Raw genomic sequence first — 25,229 nt, 5'->3', positions numbered from 1 at the left:
TGGTAAATCATCACTGGACCTTCTCCAGACCAGTACTTCATGGGCTATAATGCACTTTGAGACGTCCGGTGGTCGTGAAAAGCGCTATATAAATGTAAGCCACTCTTTTCTTTTATCCTTCCCAAGGTGGGGCACCCAAAGCTGAACACATGTCCTGACCAGCACTCTGAGTAACAATACTTATATCTTCAATACCCAGTGAGGAACCTCAGCCTTCCTGATCACTTCTTACAAGGCAACTTTTAATGACACCCCTAAATCTCTCTGTTCATCTACAGCCCCAAGGGTAGATTTTAAATTTGAGAGAGTATAAAATGGAAATAAAAATCAGGAGAGATGGAAAACAAGCTGCGATTCATAATCACCTGTTCTACACTATCTCACAAAGTAAAAATATACCTAGTTTTTTTCCAATTTTAATGCTACTTTTTAATGGGGGGGGGGGGGCCAGCATGATCCCTTGGGTACACTACAGTCACTGCTCACCAATTCAATAATGTCCCTTTTACCCACATATCTACCCACGACCTCTCAACCAGTTTCCTATCCATGCCTTGCATTTCACGCACCTCATTTAGTTGCAATTTCTTGTGTGGAACCATGTCAAATGTCTTTGACAGAGTCACTATTACACTAGTTAAACATGACCTACTTTTCACAAAACCATGCTGACTCTCCTTAGCTTATACTTCTACAAATACTTGATTACTCTGTCCCCGATGATGAATTCTGGCAATTTCCCCACGATTAACAAACTCAGTGACCTGTGGTTACATGGTTTATCCCACCCTCCCTTTTTTCAAATAAAGATGTCCTGTTTGCTGCCTTCCAATCCTCCAGTACTATTCCCAAATCAGGGAACCATGTTCATTTAATACCCTCAGGTAGAAACTACCTGGGCCTCCCTTTCCATAAGAACATAAGAAATAGGAGCAGGAGTAGGCCAATCGGCCCCTCGAGCCTGCTCCGCCATTCAATAAGATCATGGCTGATCTGATCCTAACCGCCAATCTACTATCACAGAACCATCTCCTGAATCTAACAGAATTAGACACGAAATAGGAGCAGGATCAGGCTACACGGCCCCTGGGCCCGCTCCGCTACCCAGAGGGCCATGTCCGATCCGAACCTAGACTAATGTCCAAATTCCTGCCCGCTCCCCATAACCCTGTACTTCTAGGAAACTGTCTATTTCTGTTTTAAATTTATGTAATGATGTAGCTTCTACAGCTTTTTGGGGCAGCATATTCCATGGACCTACCACCCTCTGAGTGAAGTAGTTCCTCCTCATCTCAGTTTTGAAAGAGCAGCCCCTTATTCTAACACTATGCCCCCTAGTTCTAGTTTCACCCATCATCGGGAACATCCTCCCCGCATCCACCCGATCCAACCCCTTCACAATCTTATATGTTTCAATAAGATCGCCTCTCATTCTTCTGAACTCCAATGAGTAGAGTCCCAATCTACTCAACCTCTCCTCATATGTCCATCCCCTCATCCCCGGGATTAACCGAGTGAACCTTCTTTGTACTGACTCGCGAGCAAGTATGTCTTTTCTTAAGTATGGACACCAAAACTGTACGCAGTATTCCAGGTGCGGTCTCACCAATACCTTGTACAACTGAAGCAATACCTCCCTGTTTTTATATTCTATCCCCCTAGCAATGAAAGCCAACATTCCATTGGCCTTCTTAATCACTTGCTGCACCTGCATACTAACCTTTTGAGTTTCGTGCACCAGGACCCCCAGATCCCTTTGTACTTCAGTACTTTCCAGTTTCTTGCCATTAAGATAATAACTTGCTCTACGATTTTTCCTGCCAAAGTGCATAACCTCACACTTTCCAGTATTGTATTCCATCTGCCAAATCTCTGCCCACTTACTTAGCCTGTCAATGTCCCCTTGCAGGTTTTTAATGTCCTCCTCACTCACTACTTTCCCTCCCATCTTAGTATCATCTGCAAACTTTGATATGTTACACTCAGTCCCCTCCTCCAAATCGTTAATATAGATTGTAAAGAGTTGGGGACCCAGCACTGACCCCTGTGGAACACCACTAGTTACTGATTGCCAGGCCAAGAATGAACCATTTATCCCAACTCTCTGCCTTCTGTTAGATAGCCAATCCTCTATCCATGCCAGAATATTACCCCCAATCCCGTGATTTTTTATCTTAAGCAATAATCTTTTGCGTGGCACCTTGTCAAATGCCTTTTGGAAGTCTAAATACACTACGTCCACTGGTTCCCCTTTATCCACCCTATATGTTACTTCCTCAAAGAACTCCAGCAAATTTCTCAAACATGACTTCCCCTTCATAAAACCATGCTGACTTTGTCCTATTAAATTATGATTATCCAAATGTCCTGTTACTGTCTCCTTAATAATGGACTCCAAAATTTTACCTACCACAGATGTTAGGCTAACCGGTCTATAGTTTCCAGCCTTCTGTCTACTGCCCTTTTTAAATAAGGGCGTTACATTAGCAGTTTTCCAGTCTGCCGGGACCTTTGCCGAGTCCAGGGAGTTTTGGAAAATTATTACCAATGCATCCACAATCCCTACCGCCACTTTCCTCAAGACCCTAGGATGTAAGCTATCAGGTCCAGGTGATTTATCCGCCTTGAGTCCCATTATTTTACCGAGTACCACTTCCTTAGTGATTTTGATCGTGTTTAGCTCCTCCCCCCCCATAGCCCCCTGTTTGTCCAGTGTTGGGATATTCTTAGTGTCTTCTACTGTAAAGACTGATATAAAATATTCATTCAGTGTTTTTGCCATCTCCATATTTCCCACCATAAATTTCCCGGTCTCATCCTCTAAGGGACCAACATTTACTTTAGCCACCCTTTTTCTTTTTATATAACTATAAGAACTCTTACTATCTGTTTTTATATTTTTTGCTAATTTACTTTCATAATCTATCTTCCCTTAATCAATCTTTTTGTTATTTTTTGCTGTCTTTTAAAGTTTTCCCAATCCTCTATCCTCCCACTAGATTTGGCTACCTTATATGCCCTTGTTTTTAGTCGAATACTATCCTTAATTTCTTTACTTAGCCACGGATGGCTGTCTTTTCTTTTACACCCTTTTCTTCTCAGTGGAATATATATTTTTTGGAAGTTGTAAAATAACTCTTTAAATGTACACCACTGATCATGTATCGTCTTACCCTTTAATCTATTATCCCAATCCACTCTACTCAATTCCGCTCTCATACCTTCATAGTCTCCTTTATTCAAGCTTAGCACGCTTGTTTGAGATCCAACCTTCTCACCCTCTAATTGAATATGGAATTCAACCATGTTATGGTCACTCATTCCAAGGGGATCCTTTACTAGGACATTTTTAATTAATCCTGTCTCGTTACACAGGACCAGATCTAAGGTTGCTTGCCCCCTGGTCGGTTCAGTTACATACTGCTCAAGAAACCCATCCCTAATACACTCAATGAACTCATCCTCAAGGCAGCCCTGCCCAATTTCATTTGTCCAATTAATATGATAGTTAAAATCCCCCATAATTATAGATGTTCCCTTATTACAAGCCTCAACTATTTCCTGATTGATACTCCGTCCAACAGAGTTGCAACTGTTCGGAGGCCTATAGACTACGCCCACTAGTGTTTTTTTCCCCTTATTATTCCTTACCTCCACCCAAACTGTTTCATTATCCTGATCTTTTGACCCAATATCATTTCTCTGTATTACAGTGATTCCTTCCTTTATTAACATAGCCACCCCACCTCCCCTTCCTTCCTGCCTGTCCTTCCTGATCGTTAAATAACCTGGTATGTTTAATTCCCAGGCATTGTCACCCTGCAGCCATGTTTCTGTAATGGCCACAAGATCATACCCATATGTAGTTATTTGTGCCGTTAACTCGTCTATTTTGTTACGAATGCTACGTGCATTCAGATAGAGAACTTTCAAATATGTTTTGTGACACTTAGTTCTGGCTTTTGCCCTTTTTATTACTTTACCTTTTACTCCATACCTTCTGCCCCTTCCTGACACGCTCTGGTTTTTAATTTCCCCACTGCTACCTAAGTCTATGACCTTCTCTGTTGTCATTTTTATTTTTTGCTCTCTAGGAACCTCCCCCCCCCCCCCCCCCACTAGTTAGTTTAAAGTCCTCTCTACAGCCCTAGTTATATGATCCGCCAGGACTCTAGTCCCAGCACTGGCCAAGTGAAGCCCGTCCCAACGGAACAGCTCCCTCCTGCCCCAGTACTGGTGCCAGTGTCCCAGGAAGCAAAATCCATTTCTCCCACACCAGTCTTTGAGCCACGCATTTAACGCTCTAATTTTATTTGTCCTAGCCAAATTCGCTGGTGGCTCAGGTAATATTCCACTGCAAGGACCAAAGCAAAATATTGATTAAATAATTTGGCATGCCCTTATTCTCCACTATACTTGTAGAAACTTGTAGCATAGAAGGTCAGTCGGCCCATCGTGTCTGTGCCAGCTCTTTGAAAGAGCGATCCAATTAGGCCCACTTGCCTGCTCTTTCCACATAGCCCTGTAATTTTTTTCCTTTTCAAGTACATCTCCAAATTCCTTTTGAAACAGTTTCTCCCTAGTTACTCTATTAGAAACCCTCAATTTTGAACACCTCTATTAAATCTCCCTTAACCTTCTCTATAGGGCTTTAACTAAATAGTGGGGGGTGGAGAAGCTTAGAAAAAGAGAAAGGACAAGGCAATAATGCAGGGTAGCGATAGGGGTAATGATAACCAGAGTGTGACAGGAAGAGGGACAGAGCGTACAAGCGTAAGAGTGCACCAGCAAATAGGGTCAGAGTAGGGAAAAATGGTAAAAAGGCAAAATTAAAGGCTCTTTATCTGAATGCACGCAGCATTCGAAACAAGATAGAGGAATTAACGGCACAGATAGAAATAAATGGGTATGATCTGATAGCCATTAGAGGCGTGGCTGCAGGGTGATCAAGGCTGGGAACTGAATATTCAGAGATATTTGACATTTCGGAAGGACAGGCAGAAAGGAAAATGAGGTGGGGTAGCTCTGTTAATAAAGGATGAGATCAGTACAATAATGAGAAATGATCTTAGCTCGGAAGATCAAGATGTAGAATCAGTTTGGGTGAAGATAAGAAATAATAAGGGAAATAAGTCACTATGAGAGTAGTTTATAGGCCCCCTAACAGTAGCTACACTGTAGGACAGAGTATAAATGAAGAAATAATGGGGGCTTGGAAGAAAGGTATTGCAATAGTCGTGGGTGATTTTAATCTTCATATATAGATTGGACAAACGAAATTGGCAAACGTAGCCTTTAGGACGAGTGTCATAGAGTCATACAGCACAGAAAGAGGCCCTTCGGCCCATCGCGTCAGCGCCGGCCATCAAGCCCTATCTAATCTAATCCCATTTTCCAGCATTTGGTCCGTAGCCTTGTATGCTATGGCATTTCAAGTGCTCATCCAAATGCTTCTTGAATGTTGTGAGGGTTCCTGCCTCCACCACCCTTTCAGGCAGTGAGTTCCAGATTCCAACCACCCTCTGGGTGAAAAAGTTTTTCCTCAAATCCCCTCTAAACCTCCTGCCCCTTACCTCAAATCTATGCCCCCTTGTTATTGACCCCTCTACTAAGGGGAAAAGTTCCTTTCTATCTACCCTATCTATGCCCCTCATAATTTTGTATACCTCAATCAGGTCCCCCCTCAGCCTTCTCTGCTCCAAGGAAAACAACCCCAGCCTATCCAGTCTTTCTTCATAGCTGAAGCGCTCCAGCCCAGGTAACATCCTGGTAAATCTCCTCTGCACCCTCTCCAAAGCAATCACATCCTTCCTATAGTGTGGCGACCAGAACTGCACACAGTACTCCAGCTGTGGCCTTACCAGTGTTTTGTACAGCTCCATCATAACCTCCCTGCTCTTATATTCTATGCCTCAGCTAATGAAGGCAAGTATCCCATATGCCTTTTTAACCACCTTATCCACTTGTTCTGCTGCCTTCAGGGATCTATGTACATGCACACCAAGGTCCCTCTGATCCTCTGTCGTTCCTAGGGTCTTACCATTCATTGTGTATCCCCTTGCCTTGTTAGTCCGTCCAAAATGCATCACCTCACAGTTTTCAGGGTTAAATTCCATTTGCCACTGTTCCGCCCATCTGACCAACCCATTTATATCGTCCTGTAGCCGGAGGTTTCCCGCCTCACTAATTTACCACCCCACCAATTTTCGTGTCATCTGCGAACTTACTGATCATACCTTTTACATTCACATCCAAATCATTAATGTAGACCACAAACAGCAAGGGACCCAGCACTGAGTGCATAGTGTATTCAGGACAGTTTCTTACAACAATACGTTGTGGAACAAACTGGGAACAGGCTATTTTAGATCTGGTAATATGTAATGAGACAGGATTAATTAATGATCTCATAGTAAAGGATCCTCCAGGGAAGAGTGATCATAACATGACAGAATTTCACATTCAGTTTGAGGGTGAGAAACTTGGGTCTGAAACTAGTGTCTTAAACTTAAATAAAGGCAATTACAAGGGTATGAAGACAGAATTGGCTAAAGTGGACTGGGAAAATAAATTAAAAGGTACAAGGTGTTCAGAAAAGATAGGGAAGGAAAAAGAGGTGGGGTGGTAGTGCTGATTAAGGAAGACATTGTAATGTTGGAAAGTGATAATGTTCTTGAGGGTACAAGGACAGAATTTATTTGGTTAGAGTTGAGGAGCAAAAAGGGTATGATCACACTATTGGGGGTATTCTACAGGCCTCCAACTAGTGAGAGGGAGGTAGAGGAGCAAATCTGCAGGGAAATCGCAGATATATGCAAGAGCTATAGAGTGGTGATATTGGGGGACTTTAATTACCCAAATATCGAATGGGATAATGCAAGGGTAAAGGGAAAGGAGGGGGAGGAATTTGAGACGTGTTCAGGAGAATTTCCTTGACCAGTATGTTCTTGGCCCAACTAGGAAGGAGGTATTGCTGGATCGGGTGCTGGGGAATGAGGTGGGCCAGGTCGACCAAGTGTCTGTGGAGAACACTCGGGTACGAGTGATCATCGTATCATAAGATTTAGATTAGCAATGGAGAGGAGCAAGGACAATCTAGAGTGGAAATTCTAAACTGGAATAGGGCTAATTTCAATGGGATGCGAAAGGATCTAGCCAGAGTAAAATAGAACCAAATACGGACAGGAAAAACTGTAATGGAACAATAGGAGATCTTTAAGGAGGAGATATTCCAAGTACAGGCTAGGTACATTCCAACAAGAGGGAAGGGTAAGGGAAACAAAGCAAGGGGCTCCCTGGATGACAAGGGAGCTAGAGAAGATGATGAAACAAAAAAGTGTGTGTATGATGAATGTCAGGTGAATTCTTCAAGGGAGAACCAGACCAAATACAATAAGTTGAGAGGGGAAGTGAAGATGAAATTAAGATTGGCAAAGAGAGAATGAGAGTAGAATGGCGGTTAACATAAAAGGGAACCCAAAAATCTTCTACCGGTATGTAAACAGTAAGCGGGTAGTAAGAGGTGGGGTGGGGCCTATTAGGGACAAAGAAGGTGATATATGCTTAGAGGCGCTGGGCAAGGCTAGAATACTCAGAGCACTTTGTATCGGTGTTTACTAAGGAGGTGGATGCTGACAAAATATCAGTAGAGGTGGAAAAGGTAGAAGCAATGGAAAGGGTGAAAATTGATATAGGATGTACTAGAAAGGCTGGGTATGCTTAGAGTAGATAGCAACCTGGGATCGATAGGCAACCTAAGGGAATTGGGGGGAGGAGATAGCGGAAGGGCTGGCCATAATTTTCCAATCTTCCCTAGATGCGGGGAGGTGCCTGAGGATTTGAAAATGGCAAATGTGACACCATTGTTCAAGAAAGGGTACAAGGACAATCCTAGTATTTGCAGGCCGCTCAGTTTACATTTTTAAATGGAGCAACCTCCCTTCCCCCCCTCCAATTCTCTTCTTGATATACTTCTTAAAAAAAAAAACACCTTTCCTATTGCCCTCATTACTAACTACAAGTTTTCATACCCTCTTTATATAGGAATGGGAGTAGGTCATTCAGTCCCCTCGAGCCAGTTTCGTCATTCAATTAAATAATGGCTTATCTGTATCTCCACTCCATTTACCAGTCTTTGCTCCATACCCCTTGATACCCTTACCCAACAAAAATCCACTGATTTCAGTCTTCAAAATTTTGATTGATCTACAGCTTTTTGAGGGTTCCAGATTTCCACTATTGTTTATTTTCTTGTTCTCCTCCTGTGATCCTTCCAATCCTTGTTTTTGCCACTAATCTTCACCCTTCCCCTTTTGTTGAATACTTGCCCTATCCACTCAGTATATAATTCAGATACTTTCCGAAATAGATTCCTTGGTTTGCGACTCTCCTTCATTTCCAACCTTGAAAGTGAATTCAACCATAATATAATCACTATTTAAGATATTTCCAGATTAACTATTCTGGTTCATTATCTATAATTAAATTGAGTATCACTGTTCCCTTATTGGGTTGAAGACATGAAGCATTAGGAAACTATCCTGGAATCATTTAGTAAATCTACTCCTGCTGCTATGTGGATGTTACAGCAACATTCAATTGTACCGTCACTTTTGCATTTATGTAGTCGAAAATCAGTTGGCAGCTCAGTTCAGAAATGGGGCTGTTCGCCGATGACTGCACAGTGTTCAGCACCATTCACAGCTCCTCACATAATGAAGCAGTCCATGCCCACATGCAACAAGACCTGAACGACATTCAGGCTTGGGCTGATAAGTGGCAGGTAACATTCACGCCACACAAGTGCCAGGCAATGATTATCTCCAACAAGTGAGACTCTAACCAGCGCCCCTTGACATTCAATGGCATTACCATCGCTGAATCCCCCACCAACACCACCCTGGGGGTCAGCATTGACCAGAAACTTAACTGGACCAGCCACATAAATACTGTGGCAACAAGAGCAGGTCAGAGGCTAGGTATTCTGCAGCGAGTGTCTCACCTCCCGACTCCCCAAAGCCTTTCCACCATCTACAAGGCACAAGTAAGGAGTGTGACAAGTAAGGCGGACCCAAGAGTGGATCGAGGAGCGCGGCGGAGGATAAAAGCGGCAGCAGTAAACGAGGCCCGACCACAGCGGCGGACCTGGGAGTGGATTGAGGAGCGCGGCGGCAGTGAACGAGGCCCGACCACAGCGGCGGACCCGAGAGTGGATTGAGGAGCGCGGCGGAGGATAAAAGCGGCAGCAGTGAACGAGGTTTACCAATTCAGCAGCGGGAGACAGAGGTAAAAAGTAATCAAAGTGTGATGTCACCAGAAAGCAGGTACGTGATTGGTTGGTGAGTATTTCTCTCCTTTTAAACTTTAACTCTGTGGTTTATAGTTACTAAGGTCTCTCTGGTGTAGCAGGGACTGTTGGTAAACCATTTAACTGTAGTGTAATTAGTGGGATTGATTAATTAATTGAATTTAAATTAAACCAAAGGGTAAGTCATGGCAGGACAGCCCGGCCACGTGGTATGCTCCTCCTCCGATATGTGGGAACTCAGGGACACTTCCTGTGTCCCTGACAACTGTGCGCGCAGGAAGTGCATCCAGCTGCAGCTACTGACAGACCGCATTGCGGCGCTGGAGCTGTGATTGGATGCATACTAGAGCGTTCGCGATGCTCAGGACGTCGTGAATAGCACGTTTACGGAGTTGGACACACCGCAGGTAGAGGTTGAACAGGCAGAAAGGGAATGGGTGACCAACAGGCAGAGTACTAGGCGCAGGCAGGGATCCCCTGTGGACATCCCCCTCTCAACCAGATACACCACTTTGAGTGCTGTTGTGGGGGGGGGGGGGGGGGGGGTGGTGGTGGTGGCGGGGATGGCTTACCAGAGGAAAGCAGCAGCAGCCGCCAACTTCCTGGCACCAGGGGTGGCTTTGCTGCACAGGACGGGAGGAAAAAGAGGGGTAGAGCTATAGTAATAGGGGATTCTATTGTAAGGGGAATAGATAGGCGTTTCTGCGGGCGCAAACGAGACTCCGGGATGGTGTGTTGCCTCCCTGGTGCAAGGGTCAAGGATGTCTCAGAGTGGCTGCAGAACATCTTGGAAGGGGAGGGTGAACAGCCAGTTGTCATGGTGCATATAGGCACCAACGATATAGGTAAAAAGCGGGATGAGGTCCTAAAAGCAGAATATAGGGAGTTAGGAGGTAAATTTAAAAATAGGACCTCAAAAGGTAGTAATCTCAGGATTGCTACCAGTGCCACGTGCTAGTCAGAGTAGAAATAGAAGGATATTTCAGATGAATACGTGGCTAGAGGAATGGTGTAACGGGGAGGGATTAAAGTTCCTGGGACATTGGAACCGGTTCTGGGGGAGGTGGGACCAGTTCAAACCGGACGGTTTGCACCTGGGCAGGGCTGGAACCAATGTCCTAGGGGGAGTGTTTGCTAGTGCTCTGGGGGAGGGTTTAAACTAAAATGGCAGGGGGTTGGGAACCTGAGCAGGGAGACAGAGGAAAGGGAAACAAGGATAAAAGCAAAAGATAAGGAGAAAAACAAAAAAGTGTAAGTCAGAGAAATCAATGGTTTAAATCAAACGTGGCCACAGTAAATAATAATTCTAATAGGTCTAAGAGCGTTAAAAAAACAAGCCTGAAGGCTTTGTGTCTTACTGCGAGTAGCACTTGTAATAAGGTGGATGAAATGGCTGCGCAAATAGAGGTAAACAAATATGATTTGGTTGGGATTACGGAAACGTGGCTCAAGGATGGCCAAGGCTGGGATCTCAACATCCAGGGGTATTCGATATTCAGGAAAGATAGGCAAAAAGGAAAGGGAGGTGGGGTAGCATTACTGGTTAAAGAAGGGATTAACACAACTGCAAGGAAGGATATTAGCTCTGATGATGTGGAATCTGTATGGGTAGAATTGAGAAATACTAAGAGGCAGAAAACATTAGTGGGAGTGGTATATAGACCTCCAAACAGTAAGGCGGAGGTTGGGGATGGCATTAAAACCCAAAGCAAACTCAATTGCTACTTGGCCCTAAACAGACAATACAACATAGCTGATTACCTGACCATGGTAAAGGATAACAAACTGAGAAGAACCTTGACAAGGTACAGACTTAGCGAACATAGCCTAGCGATCGAAAAAGGCAGACACAGGCAGACCAGGCTGCCAAGAGAAGACAGGATATGCTCTCACTGCAGTCAGGGAGTAGTTGAGACAGAGATGCACTTCCTCACAGCCTGTGGAAAATATCAGGGCATCAGAGAGAATTTCTATCAAAAATTCTCACAAATATGCCCTGAATTCAGAAATCTGACTGACAACCAAAAACTCCCATTCCTACTGGGGGAGGAGAGAAGCTGTGTAACACTGGCAGCACACTATGTTACAGCTTGCCATGAACAGAGGGACAACCAGTAAACTAAGACAAGAGTATATATAAACAAGGCGAAAATATATTTATAAACTCAGGGATATACCTGTTTATACACTGTATGAATGGAACCGCGTTTATGTGTTCAACCATAAATGTATTTTGATGCTTTGGCAACATAAGATGTACCTTATCATGCCAATAAAGCGATTTGTATTGTAAAAAAAAAAAGGGAAATTAAAGAAGCGTGCAATAAGGGCACAGCAGTCATCATGGGTGACTTTAATCTATATATAGATTGGGCTAACCAAATTAGTAATACTGTGGAGGAGGAATTCCTGGAGTGTTTACGGGATGGTTTCCTGGACCAGTATGTCGAGGAACCAACCAGAGATCAGGCCATCTTAGACTGGGTATTATGTAACGAGAAAGGATTAATTAGCAATCTTGTTGTACGAGGCCCCTTGGGTCGGCGCGATCATAATATGATCGAATTCTTCATTAAGATGGAGAATGAAGTAGTTGACTCAGAGACTAGGGTCCTAAATTTTTAAAAAAGGAAACTACGATGGTCTGAGGCACGAGTTGGGTAGGATTGATTGGGGAATGTCACTCAAAGGGTTGACGGTGGATAGGCAATGGCAAACATTCAAATATCGAATGGATGAACTACAGAATTTGTTCATCCCAGTTTGGCACAAAAATAAAACAAGGGGACTCAACTGTGGCTAACAAGGGAAATTAGGGATAGCATAAGATCCAAGGAGAGGACATATAAATTGGCCAGAAAATGCAATAATCCTGAGGATTGGGAGCAGTTTAGGATTCAACAAAGGAGGACAAAGGGATTAATTAAGAAGGGGAAAATAGAATGAGAGTAAGCTAGCAGGGAACATAAAAACTGACTGTAAAAGCTTTTATAGATATGCGAAGAGAAAAAGATTGGTGAAGTCAAGCGTAGGTCCCTTGCAGTCAGAATCAGGGGAATTTATAATGGGGAACAAAGAAATGGCGGACCAACTAAATACATATTTTGGTTCTGTCTTCACAAAGGAGGACACAAATAACCTCCCAGAGATGCCTGGGAACATAGGGTCTGATGAAAGGGTGGAACTGAAAGAAATCAGTATTTGTAGGGAAATGGTGTTAGGAAAATTGATGGGACTGAAGGCCGATAAATCCCCAGGGCCTGATAATCTACATCCTAGGGTACTTAAAGGAAGTGGCCCTAGAAATAGTAGATGCATTGCTGGTCATCTTCCAGAACTCGATAGACTCTGGAACAGTACCCATGGATTGGAGGGTAGCTAATGTTACCCCACTATTCAAAAAAGGTGGTAGAGAAAAAGCGGGGAATTATCGACCGGTAAGGCTGACATCGGTAGTGGGGAAAATGCTAGAGTCCATCCATTATAAAAGATGTAATAGCAGAGCACTTGGAAAGCAGTGACAGGATCAGACAAAGTCAACATGGATTTACAAAAGGTAAATCATGCTTGACTAATCTACTGGAATTTTTTGAGGATGTAACTGGTAGAATAGATAAGGGAGAACCAGTGGATGTGGTGTATTTGGACTTTCAGAAGGCTTTCGATAAGGTCCCACATGAGAGATTAGCGTGCAAAATTAAGGCACATGGGATTGGGGGCAAGGTATTGACTTGGCTAGAGAACTGGTTGGCGGATAGAAAGCAAAGAGTCGGAATAAACGGGTCGTTTTCAGAGTGGCAGGTAGTGACTAGTAGGGTACCGCAAGGATCGGTCCTAGGACCCCAGCTGTTCACAATATATATTAATGATCTGGAATTGGATGCAATATCTCCAAATTTGCAGACGACACAAAGCTGGGTGGGAGGGAGGGTATACTGCGAGGAGGATGTCGTGAAACTCCAGTACGATTTGGACAGGTTGGGCGATTGGGCAGAAACATGGCAAATGCACTATAATGTCGATAAATGTGAGGAAGGCAGATTATTTGAATGGCAATAGATTGGGAGAAGGGGAAGTGCAAAGAGACCTGGGTGTTCTTGTGCACCAGTCGTTGAAGGTAACCATGCAGGTGCAGCAGGCGGTTAAGAAGGCAAATGGTATGTTGGCCTTCGTAGCAAGAGGGTTCGAGTACAGAAACAAGGATGTCTTGCTGCAGTTGTACAGAGCCTTGGTGAGACTGCACCTTGAGTATTGTGCGCAGTTTTGGTCGCCTTATCTGAGGAAGGACGTTCTTGCCATGGAAGGAGTGCAGCGAAGATTCACCAGGCTGATACCTGGGATGGCAGGAATGACGTATGAGGAGAGATTGTGTCGATTGGGCTTATACTCACTGGAGTTTAGTAGATAGAGAGGGGATCTCATAGAAACCTATAAAATTCTGTCAGGCCTGGACAGACTAGGTGCAGGAAGGATGTTTCCGATGGCAGGGGAGTCCAGAACCAGGGGTTATAGTCTAAGGATAAGGGGTAGGCCATTTAGGACAGAGATGAGGAGGAATTTCTTCACCCAGGGAGTGGTGAACCTGTGGAATTCTCTGCCACAGAGGGCGGTGGAGGCCAGTTCATTAAATATATTCAAAAAAGGAGCTGGATATATTTCTTAAGGCTAAAGGGATCAAGGGATATGGGGAGAAGGCAGGGACAGGGTACTGAATTTGGATGATCAGCCATGATCTCATTGAATGGCGGCGCAGGCTCGAGGGGCTGAATGGCCTACTCCTGCTCCTAGCTTCTATGTTTCTATGATGGAATACTCTCCACTTGCCTGAATGAGTGCAGCTCCAACAACATCCAAGACAAAGCAGCCCACTTGATTGGCACCCCATCTACCACGTTAAACATTCACTCCATTCACCGGCGTACCACGGCTGCAGTGTTTACCATCTACAAGATGCACTGTAGCAACTCGCCAAGGCTTCTTCGGCAGCACCTCCCAAACCCGCGACCTCTACCACCTAGAAGGAGAAGGGCAGCAGACGCATGGGGACACCACCACCTCCAAGTTCCCCTCCAAGTCACACACCATCCTGACTTGGAAATATATCGCCGTTCCTTCGTCGTCGCGGAGTCAAAATCCTGGAACGCCCTCCCCAACAGCACTGTGGGAGTACCTTCACCACACGGACTGCAGTGGTTCAAGGCAGCGGCTCACCACCACATTCAAGGGCAATTAGGGATAGGCAATAAATGCTGGCCTTGCCAGCAACGCCCACATCCCATGAACAAATAAAAAACTTAAAAGTTTTTGAATCCACAGTGCTGCATTCACATACAAAAAGGGGGAACCAAACACTGTACAGTCCAATAAAGATAGAATACAGTAACATGCCACAGCTGTAAACCAATCTCAAATTACGTAATCAATTTTAGCATTTGTTCAAAGTAACTAATATTTAGGGATGCTGAACAGGTAACAAATTAGGCAACCTGATTTTATTTGTCATGTTCAAAACTTTATTGCAGGTTAGACAGCCATTATTTCCCTTAGAGGAAGATGGCAAGTTTCCCTACCACAGAATCAATCCAACTCTTTGGGATGTGGGAGACCAAGGCAGTATGGAGGGTACTAGATGACTGAGATCCATGGTCTCGACCCTCCCTCTCTCCGTAACCTCCTCAAGCCCTACAACCCTCCAAAACTAATCCCACTGCTCCATGCTCTCCCCATAGCCTTGTATCAATCCCACACTAATCCCATTGCTCCGTGCTCTCCCCATAGCCCTGTATCAATCCCACAGCTCCGTGCTCTCCCCATAGCCCTGTATCAATCCCACACTAATCCCATTGCTTTGTGCTCTCCCCATAGCCCTGTATCAATCCCACACTAACCCCATTGCTCCGTGCTCTCCCCATAGCCCTGTATTCTCCTCTGCTTCAAATATTTATCCATTTTTCCACGTTCCAGCTCCGTCACATCACCCGTGTCTGCTCCCACCACAGCTCACCTGCTGCTGAAACCCTCGTCCATGCCTTAATTACCTCTCGACGTGACTATTCCAACACTCTCCGGGCTGGTCTCCCACTTTACACCCTCCGTAAACTTGAGCTCATCCAAAACTTGCCATATCCTAACTCGCACCAAATCCAGTTGGCCCATCAGCCCAGTCCGGCAATGCTTCAATTTTAAAATTCTTATTTTTGTTTTCAAATCCCTCCATGGCCTCGCCCCTCCCCATCTCTGTAACCTCCACCAGCTCTACAACCCTCCGAGATCTCTACACTCCTCAAATTCCCCTATTTTCATCGTTCCATCATTGGCGGCCATGCCTTCAGCTGCCTGGGCCCTGAGCTCTGAAATTCCCTCCCTAAACCTCTCCGCCTCTATCCTCCTTTAAGACACTCCTTAAAATTGACCTCTGACCAAGCTTTTGGTCACCTAACCCAATATCTCATGTGGCTCAGTGCCAAATTTTGTTTGCTAACGCTCCTGTGCAGCACCTTGGGATATTTTACTACGCTAAAGGCACTATATAAATGCAAGTTGTTGTTGTTTAAGAAATACAATGTGTCAGCTGTGGCTCAGTTGGTAGCACGCTCACCTCTGAGTCAGAAGGTTGTGGGTTCAAGTCCCACTCCAGCGACTTAAGTACATAAAGCTAGGCTGACACTCAGTGCAGCACTCCCTCAGCACTGCGCTGTCAGAGGTGGCATCTTTTGGATGAGACGTTAAACCAAGGCCCAGTTTTCTCAGGTGTTTGCTTCCAATTTCCACCCTTCCCTAACCTTCATATGGTCCATCTCCGACTCTTCCTGTCCCTTCCTCGGCTTCTCCGTCTCCATCTCTGGGGATAGGTTATTGACAAACATTCACTATAAGCCCACTGACTTCCACAGCTACCTGGACTACACTTCCTCCCACCCCGCTTCCTGTAAGGACTCTATTCCATTCTCCCAGTTTCTCCATCTCATCTGCTCTGACGGTGCCACCTTCCATAGTAGTGCTGCCAACATGTCTTCCTTTTTCCTCAACCGAGGATTCCCCTCTACCGTGGTTGACACGGCCCTGGATCGTATCCGTTCTATTTCCCGCACTTCTGCTCTCATTGCTTCCCCTCCCTCCGAGAACCACGATAGGGTTCCCCTTGTCCTCACCTTTCACCCCACAAGCCTCCACATTCAACAGATCATCCTCCGCCATTTCCAGTGTGATCTCACCACCAAACACATCTTCCCCTCACCTCCCCTTTCAGCATTCCGAAGGGACCGCTCCCGCCGCAACACCCTGGTCCAAGCCTCTATCACACCCAACACCTTCCCCTGCAAACACAGGAGATGCAACACCTGCCCTTTTACCTCCCCCTTCCCACTGTCCAGGGCCCCAAACACTCCTTCCAGGTGAAACAGCAATTTACTTGTACTTCTTGCAATTTAGTATATTATATTCGCTGCTCACGATGCGGTCTACTCTACATTGGGGAGACCAAATGCAGATTGGGTGACCGCTTTGCGGAACACCGCCGTTCAGTCCGTAAGGGGGACCCCCCCCCCGAGCTTCCAGTCGCCGGTCACTTTAATTCTCTGCTCCACTCCCACTCTGACCTCTCCGTCCTCTGCCTCTTACACTGTTCCAATGAAGCGCAACGTAAGCTTGAGGAACAGCACCTCATCTTTCGATTAGGCACTTTACAGCCTTCTGGACTCAACAAAGTTCAACAATTTCAGACCATAACCTCGGCCCCTATCATTTTTTTTTCTCTCTCACATGGCAGCTGTTGATCATCCTGCCATTGCCATTTACACTTCATCTAGAGTCATCTTTTGTTTCTTAACTTGTCCCATTACCATCTCCTTTTGCCTTGCACCATCATCCCTTTTGTCTCTTAATCTCTCCTGCCTTCCATCCTATCACAGACCTTCCCTTTTGTTCTTTCCTCCCTCTCCCTGCCCTTACATTTGCTTAAAAACCTGTTCCATCTCCAACTTTTTCCAGTTCTGATGAAGGGTCATCGACCTGAAACGTTAACCGTTTCTCTCTACAGATGCTGCCTGACCTGCTGAGTATTTCCAGCGTTTTCCGTTTTTATTGCCCATTCCCCTAACCTGTCTATGTCTTCCTGAAGTCTTTTACAGTCCTTCCCCAATTGCCAAATATCCCACTTTTGCATCATAAACAAATGTTGATATTACACTCCCCATATACACCACTTACAACCCATCTCCAGCACAAATACCACCCAATTACTGAGCCCTGTCCATCAATAGACTTTCCAGCCATGCTATTACATGTCCTCTTGTACCATATGCATGATTTTTCTAACTCCGGAGTTACATGGTGCTGAACATCTACCGACAGTCCGCATACATATTTATTCCACGCCCTTAGTCTACCCAACCGGCCACTTCAATAAACGTAGAACCAATATTAAAATTTGTCAAGCACAACTGGCCTTTAACATATCCTTCAACTGTTGATACAGAAGGGTCACGTTACAACATAGAAGATAGGAGCAGGAGTAGGCCATTCGGCCCTTCGAGCCTGCTCCGCCATTCAACGAGATCATGGCTGATCATCCAAACCCTAGCTCCCGGTCCCTACACCGACAGCCATCCCACACAAGCCCTATCCCCGTAACCCCACGTATTTAATCCCCCCTAACACTAAGGGCCAATTTTTTTTATTTTATTTTATTTATTTTTTTGTACAAAGAAGGATATACGGCACAGACACAGGCCATTCGGCCCAACCAGTCCATGCCAACGTTTATGCTCCACTCAAGCCTCCTCCCCTCTTTCCTCATCTAAACTATCTATTCCTTTCTCCCTCATATGCTTAGCTAGCCTCCCCTTAATGCATCTATGCTATTTGCCTCAACTACTCACTGTGGTAGCAAGTTCCACATTCTCACCATCCTCTGGGTAAAGAAGTTTCTTCTGAATTCCCTATTTGATTTCTTGGTGACTATCTAATATTGATGGCCACTAGTCATGCTCTTCCCCACAAGTGGAAACATTCAATATCTACTCTATCAAAACTTTCAATAATTTGAAAGACCTCAATTAGGTCACCCCTCAGCCTTCTCAACCCAGCCTGTTCGTCCTTTCCCGATAGAAGGACAGCAACAAAGGGTATACCCGAGTACAGGAAACTTTGTGCTATCCGGAGGTGAGCTGTCCGGCAATCTGGAGCCACCGGCAAAAATCAGCCGCCGTTTTTTATTCTTTTTGTTTGTTTTTTTTGCTTTGTTTGAACAGTCAAGCTGTGCAAGGTCTGTAGCTATAGCAACAGCTTCAGCTACAGAGCTTTAGGGCCACACCCGAGTGTTTAGAAGCTGTTGCTAAGCAACAGTGTTTGTTGTCAAATACGGAGATAAGAATCTCCGTATCTCTCAACATTAACTCTGGAGAGTACGGCAGTTTTGAGGCAACGGCAGCAGCTCGGTCCCGTGGGTGCCGGATAGCACAAAGTTTCCTGTATTAACTATCACCCCCCCAATTTGGTGTCATCCGCAAATTTAGAAATTTGTTTTTGATTCCCAAGTCTAAATCGTTAATATAAATTGTGAACAACAGTGGTCCCAGCACTGATCCTTGTGGAACGCCACTACCCACTGTGAATAGCTACCTTTTAATCCTACGCTTGCTTTCTGTCTTGAAGCCAGCTAGCCATCCATTCTGCTACTTGCCCTGACTCCACATTCTCTGACCTTGTTTATCAGTCTATTATGGGGTACCTTAGCGAAGGCATTTTGAAAATCTAGATAAATTACATCTACTGCTTTACCCTTGTCTATTCTCTGTTACCTCTTCAAAAAATTCAAAAACATTGGCTGAAAGGTATGATTCTGCGAGTATGACTATGTCAGGCTGTTGCTTGACTCGTCTGTAGGACAGCTTTCGCAATTTGGCACAAGTCCCCAGGACTTTGCAGGGTCAACTGGGCTGGGTGTGCCTTTGTCATGTCCGAAGCTGGTGCCAAGGTCGATTAATTGTTTTCTGAAGCAGTTTGGTACAATGGAGTGGCTCGCTAGGCCATTTCTGAGAGGGCAGTTAAGAGTCGACCACATTGCTGTGGATCTTGAGTCACATATAGGCCAGACCAGGTAAGGATGGCAGATTTCCTTCCCTAAATAATTGGGCGGATGCATGGCAGATGCAGTATAATGTGGATAAATGCGAGGTTATCCACTGGTGGCAAAAACAGGAAGGCAGATTATCTGAACGGCAATAGATTGGGAAAAGGGGAAGTGCAACAAGACCTGGGTGTCCTTGTGCACCAATCGCTGAAGGTAAGCATGCAGGTGCAGCAGGCGGTTAAGAAGGCAAATGGTATGTTGGCCTACATAGCGAGGGGGTTCGAGTAAAGGAGAAAGGATGTCTTGCTGCAGTTGTACAGGGCCTTGGTGAGACCACACCTTCAGTATTGTGTGCAGTTTTGGTCGCCTTATCTGAGGAGTGAGTGCAGTGAAGATTCACCAGACTGATACCTGGGATGGCAGGAATGACGTATGAGGAGAGATTGGGTCGATTGGGCTCATACTCGCTGGAGTTTAGAAGAATGAGAGGGGCTCTCATTCAAACTTATAAAATTCTAACAGGACTAGACAGACTAGATGCACGAAGGATGTTCCCGATGGTGGGGGAGTTCAGAACCAGGGGTCACAGTCTAAGGATAAGGGGTAAGCCATTTAGGACTGAGATGAGGAGGAATTTCTTCACCCAGAGAGTGGTGAACCTGTGGAATTCTCTACCACACAAGGCAGTTGAGGCCAATTCATTAAATATATTCAAGAAGGGGTTAGATATATTTCTTAAGGCTAAAGGGATCAAGGAATATGGGGAGAAAGCAGGGACAGGGTACTGAATTTGGATGATCAGCCATGATCTCATTAAATGGCGGAACAGGCTCGAGGGGCGGAATGGCCTACTCCTGCTCCTGTCTATGTTTCTATGTAACGAACACTAGTGAACCAGATGGGCTTTTATGACAACCCGGTAGTTTCATGGTCACTATTAATACTAGTTTTTTATTCCAGATTTATTTAATTAACTGAATTTAAATTCCCCAGCTGCCGGGGTGGGATTTGAACTCACGTCTCCAGATCATTCTAGACTAGTCCAGTAACATAACCACTACGCTGTCATTCCCATGTTCACTTTCAATGTTTTGTGTACAAGGACACCCAGGTCCCTCTGAATACCAACATTTCCCAATCTCTCACCATTTAAAAAAATATTCTGCTTTTCTATTGTTCCTACCAAATTGGACAACTTCACACTTCTCCACATTATATTCCATCTGCCACATCGTTGCCCAATCACTTAACCTATCTAAATCTCTTTGCAGCCTCCTCCTCACAGCTTACTATCCCACCTAGCTTTGTATCAGCAGCAAACCAGGATACATTACACTCTGTCCCCTCATCTAACTCATTGATATAGATTGTAAATAGCCGAGGCCCCAAGCACTGATCCTTGCGGTCCCCGCCCAACCACTAGTTACGGCCTGCCAACCCGAAAATGATCCGTTTATCCCTACTCTCTGTTTTCTGTCCATTAACCAATCCTCAATCCATGCCAATATATTACCCACAATCCGAGGATCCCTAATTTTGCGTCATAACCTCGTGGCACCTTATTGAATGTTTGCTGAAAATCCAAATACACTACAGCCATTGGATCCCCCTTAACTACAGTGTTAGTTACAACCTCAAAAAAACTTAGATTTGTCAAACACTATTTCCCTTTCATAAATCTGTGTTGACTCTGCACAATTATATGATTTTTTAAGTGCCCTGTTACCACATCCCTAATAACAGATTCTAGCATTTTCCCTACTATTGATATCAGGCTAACTGGACTATAATTCCGTGTTTTCTCTCTCCCTCCTTTATTCAATAGCAGGGTTACATTTGCTACCTTTCAATCCGCAGGGTATGAGGCGCGAGTTGGGTAGGATTGATTGGGGAATGGTACTCAAAGGGTTGACGGTGGATAGGCAATGGCAAACATTTAAAGATCGCATGGATGAATTACAGAATGTGTTCATCCCTGTTTGGCATAAAAATAAAACAAACGCTGACTCAACCGTGGCTAACAAGGGAAATTAGGGATAGCATAAGATCCAAGGAGAGGACATATAAATTGGCCAGAAAAAGCAGTAAACCTGAGGATTGGGAGCAGTTTCGGATTCAGCAAAGGAGGACAAAGGGATTAATTAAGAGGGGGGGAAATAGAGTATCAGAGTAAGCTTGCAGGGAACATAAAAACTGACTGTAAAAGCTTCTATAGATATGTGAAGAGAAAAAGATTGGTGAAGTCAAGCGTAGGTCCCTTGCAGTCAGAATCAGGGGAATTTATAATGGGGAACAAAGAAATGGCAGAACTATTAAATACATACTTTGGTTCTGTCTTCACAAAGGAGGACACAAATAACTCCCAGAGATGTCAGGGAACATAGGGTCTAATGAGAGGAACTGAATGAAATCAGTATTTGTAGGGAAATGGTGTTAGGGAAATTGACGGGAGTGAAGGCCGATAAATCCTCAGGGCCTGATACTCTAAATCCTCGGGTACTTAAGGAAGTGGCCCTAGAAATAGCAGATGCATTGCTGGTCATCTTCCAAAATTCTATAGACTCTGGAACAGTTCCCATGAATTGGAGGGTAGCTAAATGTTACCCCACTATTCAAAAAAGGTGGTAGAGAGAAAACAGGGAATTATAGACCGGTAAGCCCAACATCGGTAGTGGGGAAAATGCTAGAGTCCATTATAAAAAGATGTAACAGCTGAGCACTTGGAAAACAGTGACAGGATCGGACAAAGTCAGCATGGATTTACAAAAGGTAAATCGTGCTCGACTAATCTGAAATTTTTTGAGGATGAAACTGGTAGAATAGATAAGGGAGAACCAGTGGATGTGGTGCATCTGGACTTTCAGAAGGCTTTTGATAAGGTCCCGCATAAGAGATTAGCGTGTGAAGTTAAGGCACATGGGATTGGGGGCAAGGTACTGACTTGGATAGAGAACTGGTTGGCAGACAGGAAGCAAAGAGTTGGAATAAATGGGTCTTTTTCCGAGTGGCAGGCAATGACTAGTGGGGTACCGCAGGGATCGGTCCTAGGACCCCAGCTAGTCACAATATATATTAAGTGATCTAGACAAGGGAACTAGATGTAATATCTCCCAAGTTTGCAGATGACAAAAGCTGGGTGGGCATGTGTGCTGTGAGGAGGATGCCGAGAAACTCCAGTATGACTTGGACAGGTTAGGTGATTGGGCAGATGCAGTATAATGTGGATAAATGCAAGGTTATCCACTTTGGTGGCAAAAACAGGAAGGCAGATTATCTGAACAGCAATAGATTGGGAGAAGGGGAAGTGCAACGAGACCTGGGTGTCCTTGTGCACCAGTCGCTGAAGGTACGCATGCAGGTACAGCAGGCGGTTAAGGCGGCAAATGGTATGTTGGCCTTCGTAGCGAGAGGGTTCGAGTACAGGAACAAGGATGTCTTGCTGCAGTTGTACAGGGCCTTGGTGAGACCACATCGAGTATGGTGTGCAGTTTTGGTCGCCTTATCTAGAGGAAGGATGTTCTTGCCATGGAGGGAGTGCAGCGAAGATTCACCAGACTGTTACCTGGGATGGCAGGAATGACGTATGAGGAGAGATTGGGTCGATTGGGCTTATACTCGCTGGAGTTTAGAAGAATGAGAGGGGATCTCATTCAAACTTCTAAAATTCTAACAGGACTAGACAGACTAGATGCACGAAGGATGTTCCCGAAGGCACAGGAGTCCAGAACCAGGGGTCACAGTCTAAGGTGATAGCAAAATACTGCAGATGCTGGAAGTCCAAACAGAAAATGCTGGAAAAACTCAGCAGGCCAGGCAACATCCGTGGAGAGAAATTAGTCAACATTTCGGGTCAAACCCTTTGTCAAGACTAAAGAGGCACAGGGAATGAAATAGATTAAGAGGCCGGGCGAGAACAAAAAAGAGACATTAGGAGGTATTCAAAACGAGACGAGATGGTGATAGGACTAGTGGAGACAAAAGACAGCTCTAGATTAGGTGTGAAATGCGCTGGCAGAATGGAAGACAGCTGCCATGTGGGAGAGAGAAAAAAGAGGGGGGGGTGGGGGGGAACCAAAACAAAGGTGTGGTAAAAAATATAAGTAAAAATGTAATAGGGGCCGAGGTTATGATCTGAAATTGTTGAACTCGATATTGAGTCCGGAAGGTTATAAAGTGCCTAATCGGAAGAGGAGGTGCTGTTCCGAGTTTACGTTGAGCTTCCGTGGAACAATGTGGTCTCCTCTACATTGGGGAGGCCAAACACAGATTGGGTGACTGCTTTGCGGAACACCTCCGTTCAGTCTGTAAGGGTGACCCTGAGCTTCCGGTCGCCTGTGATTTTAATTCACCGCACCATTCCCACTCGGACCTCCCTGTCCTTGACCTCTTGCATTGTTCCACGGAAGCTCAATGTAAACTCGAGGAACAGCACCTCATCTTCCGATTAGGCACTTTACAGCCTTCCGGACTCAATATCGAGTTCAACAATTTCAGATCATAACCTCGGCCCCTATTACATTTTTACTTATATTTTTTATCCACACCTTTGTTTTGGTTTCCCCCCCCCCCACCTTCCTCCTTTTTTTTTTTTCTCCCTCCCACATGGCAGCTGTCTCCCATTCTGCCAGCGCATTTCACACCTAATCTAGAGCTGTCTTTTGTCTCCACTAGTCCGATCACCATCTCGTCTCGTTTTGAATACCTCCTAATGTCTCTTCTCTTTTGTTCTCTCCCAGCCTGGCCTCTTAATCTATTTCATTCCCTGTGCCTCTTTAGTCTTGACAAAGGGTTTTGACCAGAAACGTTGACTCTAATTTCTCTCCACGGATGTTGCCTGGCCTGCTGAGTTTTTCCAGCATTTTCTGTTGTCACACTCTAAGGATAAGGGGTAAGCCATTTAGGACACGGATGAGGAGGAATTTCTGCACCCAGAGTGGTGAACCTGTGGAATTCTCTACCACAGAAGGCAGTTGAGGCCAATTCATTAAATATATTCAAGAAGGAGTTAGATATATTTCTTAAGGCTAAAGAGATCAAGGGATATGGGGAGAAGGCAGGGACAGGGTACGGAGTTTGGATGATCAGCCATGATCTCATTGAATGGCAGAGCAGGCTCAAGGGGCTGAATGGCCTATTCCTGCTACTATCCTCTATGTTTCTATGGGACCACTCCAGAATCTAGAGAATTCTGGAATATCAAAACCAATGCATCCACCATCTCTGTAACCACCTCTTTTAAAACCCTAGGATGTAGGCTATAAGGTCCAGGGCATGCGTCAGCTTTTAGTCCCATTAATTTCTCCAGTACTATTTCTTTACCAATACTAATTTATTTAAATTTCTCATTCTCACTAGACCCTTGGTTCCTCACCATTTCTGGAATTTGTGCGTGTCTCCTTCTGCAAAGACAGATACAAGTATTTGTTTAATGTCTCCGTCATTTCCTTATTCCCCATTATGATTTCTTCCGTCTCTGCCTGTAAAGGGACCCACGTTTACTTTTGTTAATCTCTACCTTTTTACACACCTATAGAAGCTTTTACTTTAGTCTGCTTTTATGTCTTATTAGTTTACTCTCATGTTCCATTTTCCCTTTATCAATTTGTTGGTCCTCCTTTGCTGAATTCTAAAATCTTCCCAATCCTCAGGCTTACTATTCTTCTTGGCAACATTATAAGCCTCTTCCTTTAATACTATCCTCAACATCTCATTAGCCACGGTTGGACCAGTTTTCCCATGGGGTTTTTAATTCCTTAAGGGAATGTATATTCGTTGCAAATTATGATTTTTTTTTTTTTTTTTTAATATTAGCCATTGCTTATCCACCGTGATATCTTTTAATCTAGTTTC

General features: G+C 44.7%; 1 protein-coding gene across 1 annotated transcript in view; it reads right to left on the bottom strand.

Moving 5' to 3' along the window:
* Positions 1 to 25,229, bottom strand: part of LOC147125400 (glypican-4-like) — a 263,841-nt gene that overhangs the window by 221,341 nt on the left and 17,271 nt on the right. The window lies entirely within an intron of this gene.

This window comes from Somniosus microcephalus, chromosome 1, assembly GCF_052327205.1.
Source record: "Somniosus microcephalus isolate GS21.2 chromosome 1, FLI_Smic_1.0, whole genome shotgun sequence".
Classification (NCBI taxonomy): Eukaryota; Metazoa; Chordata; class Chondrichthyes; order Squaliformes; family Somniosidae; genus Somniosus; species Somniosus microcephalus.
The sequence above is the reverse complement of the archived record's forward strand: the minus strand, read 5'-3'. Positions and strand labels throughout refer to the sequence as shown.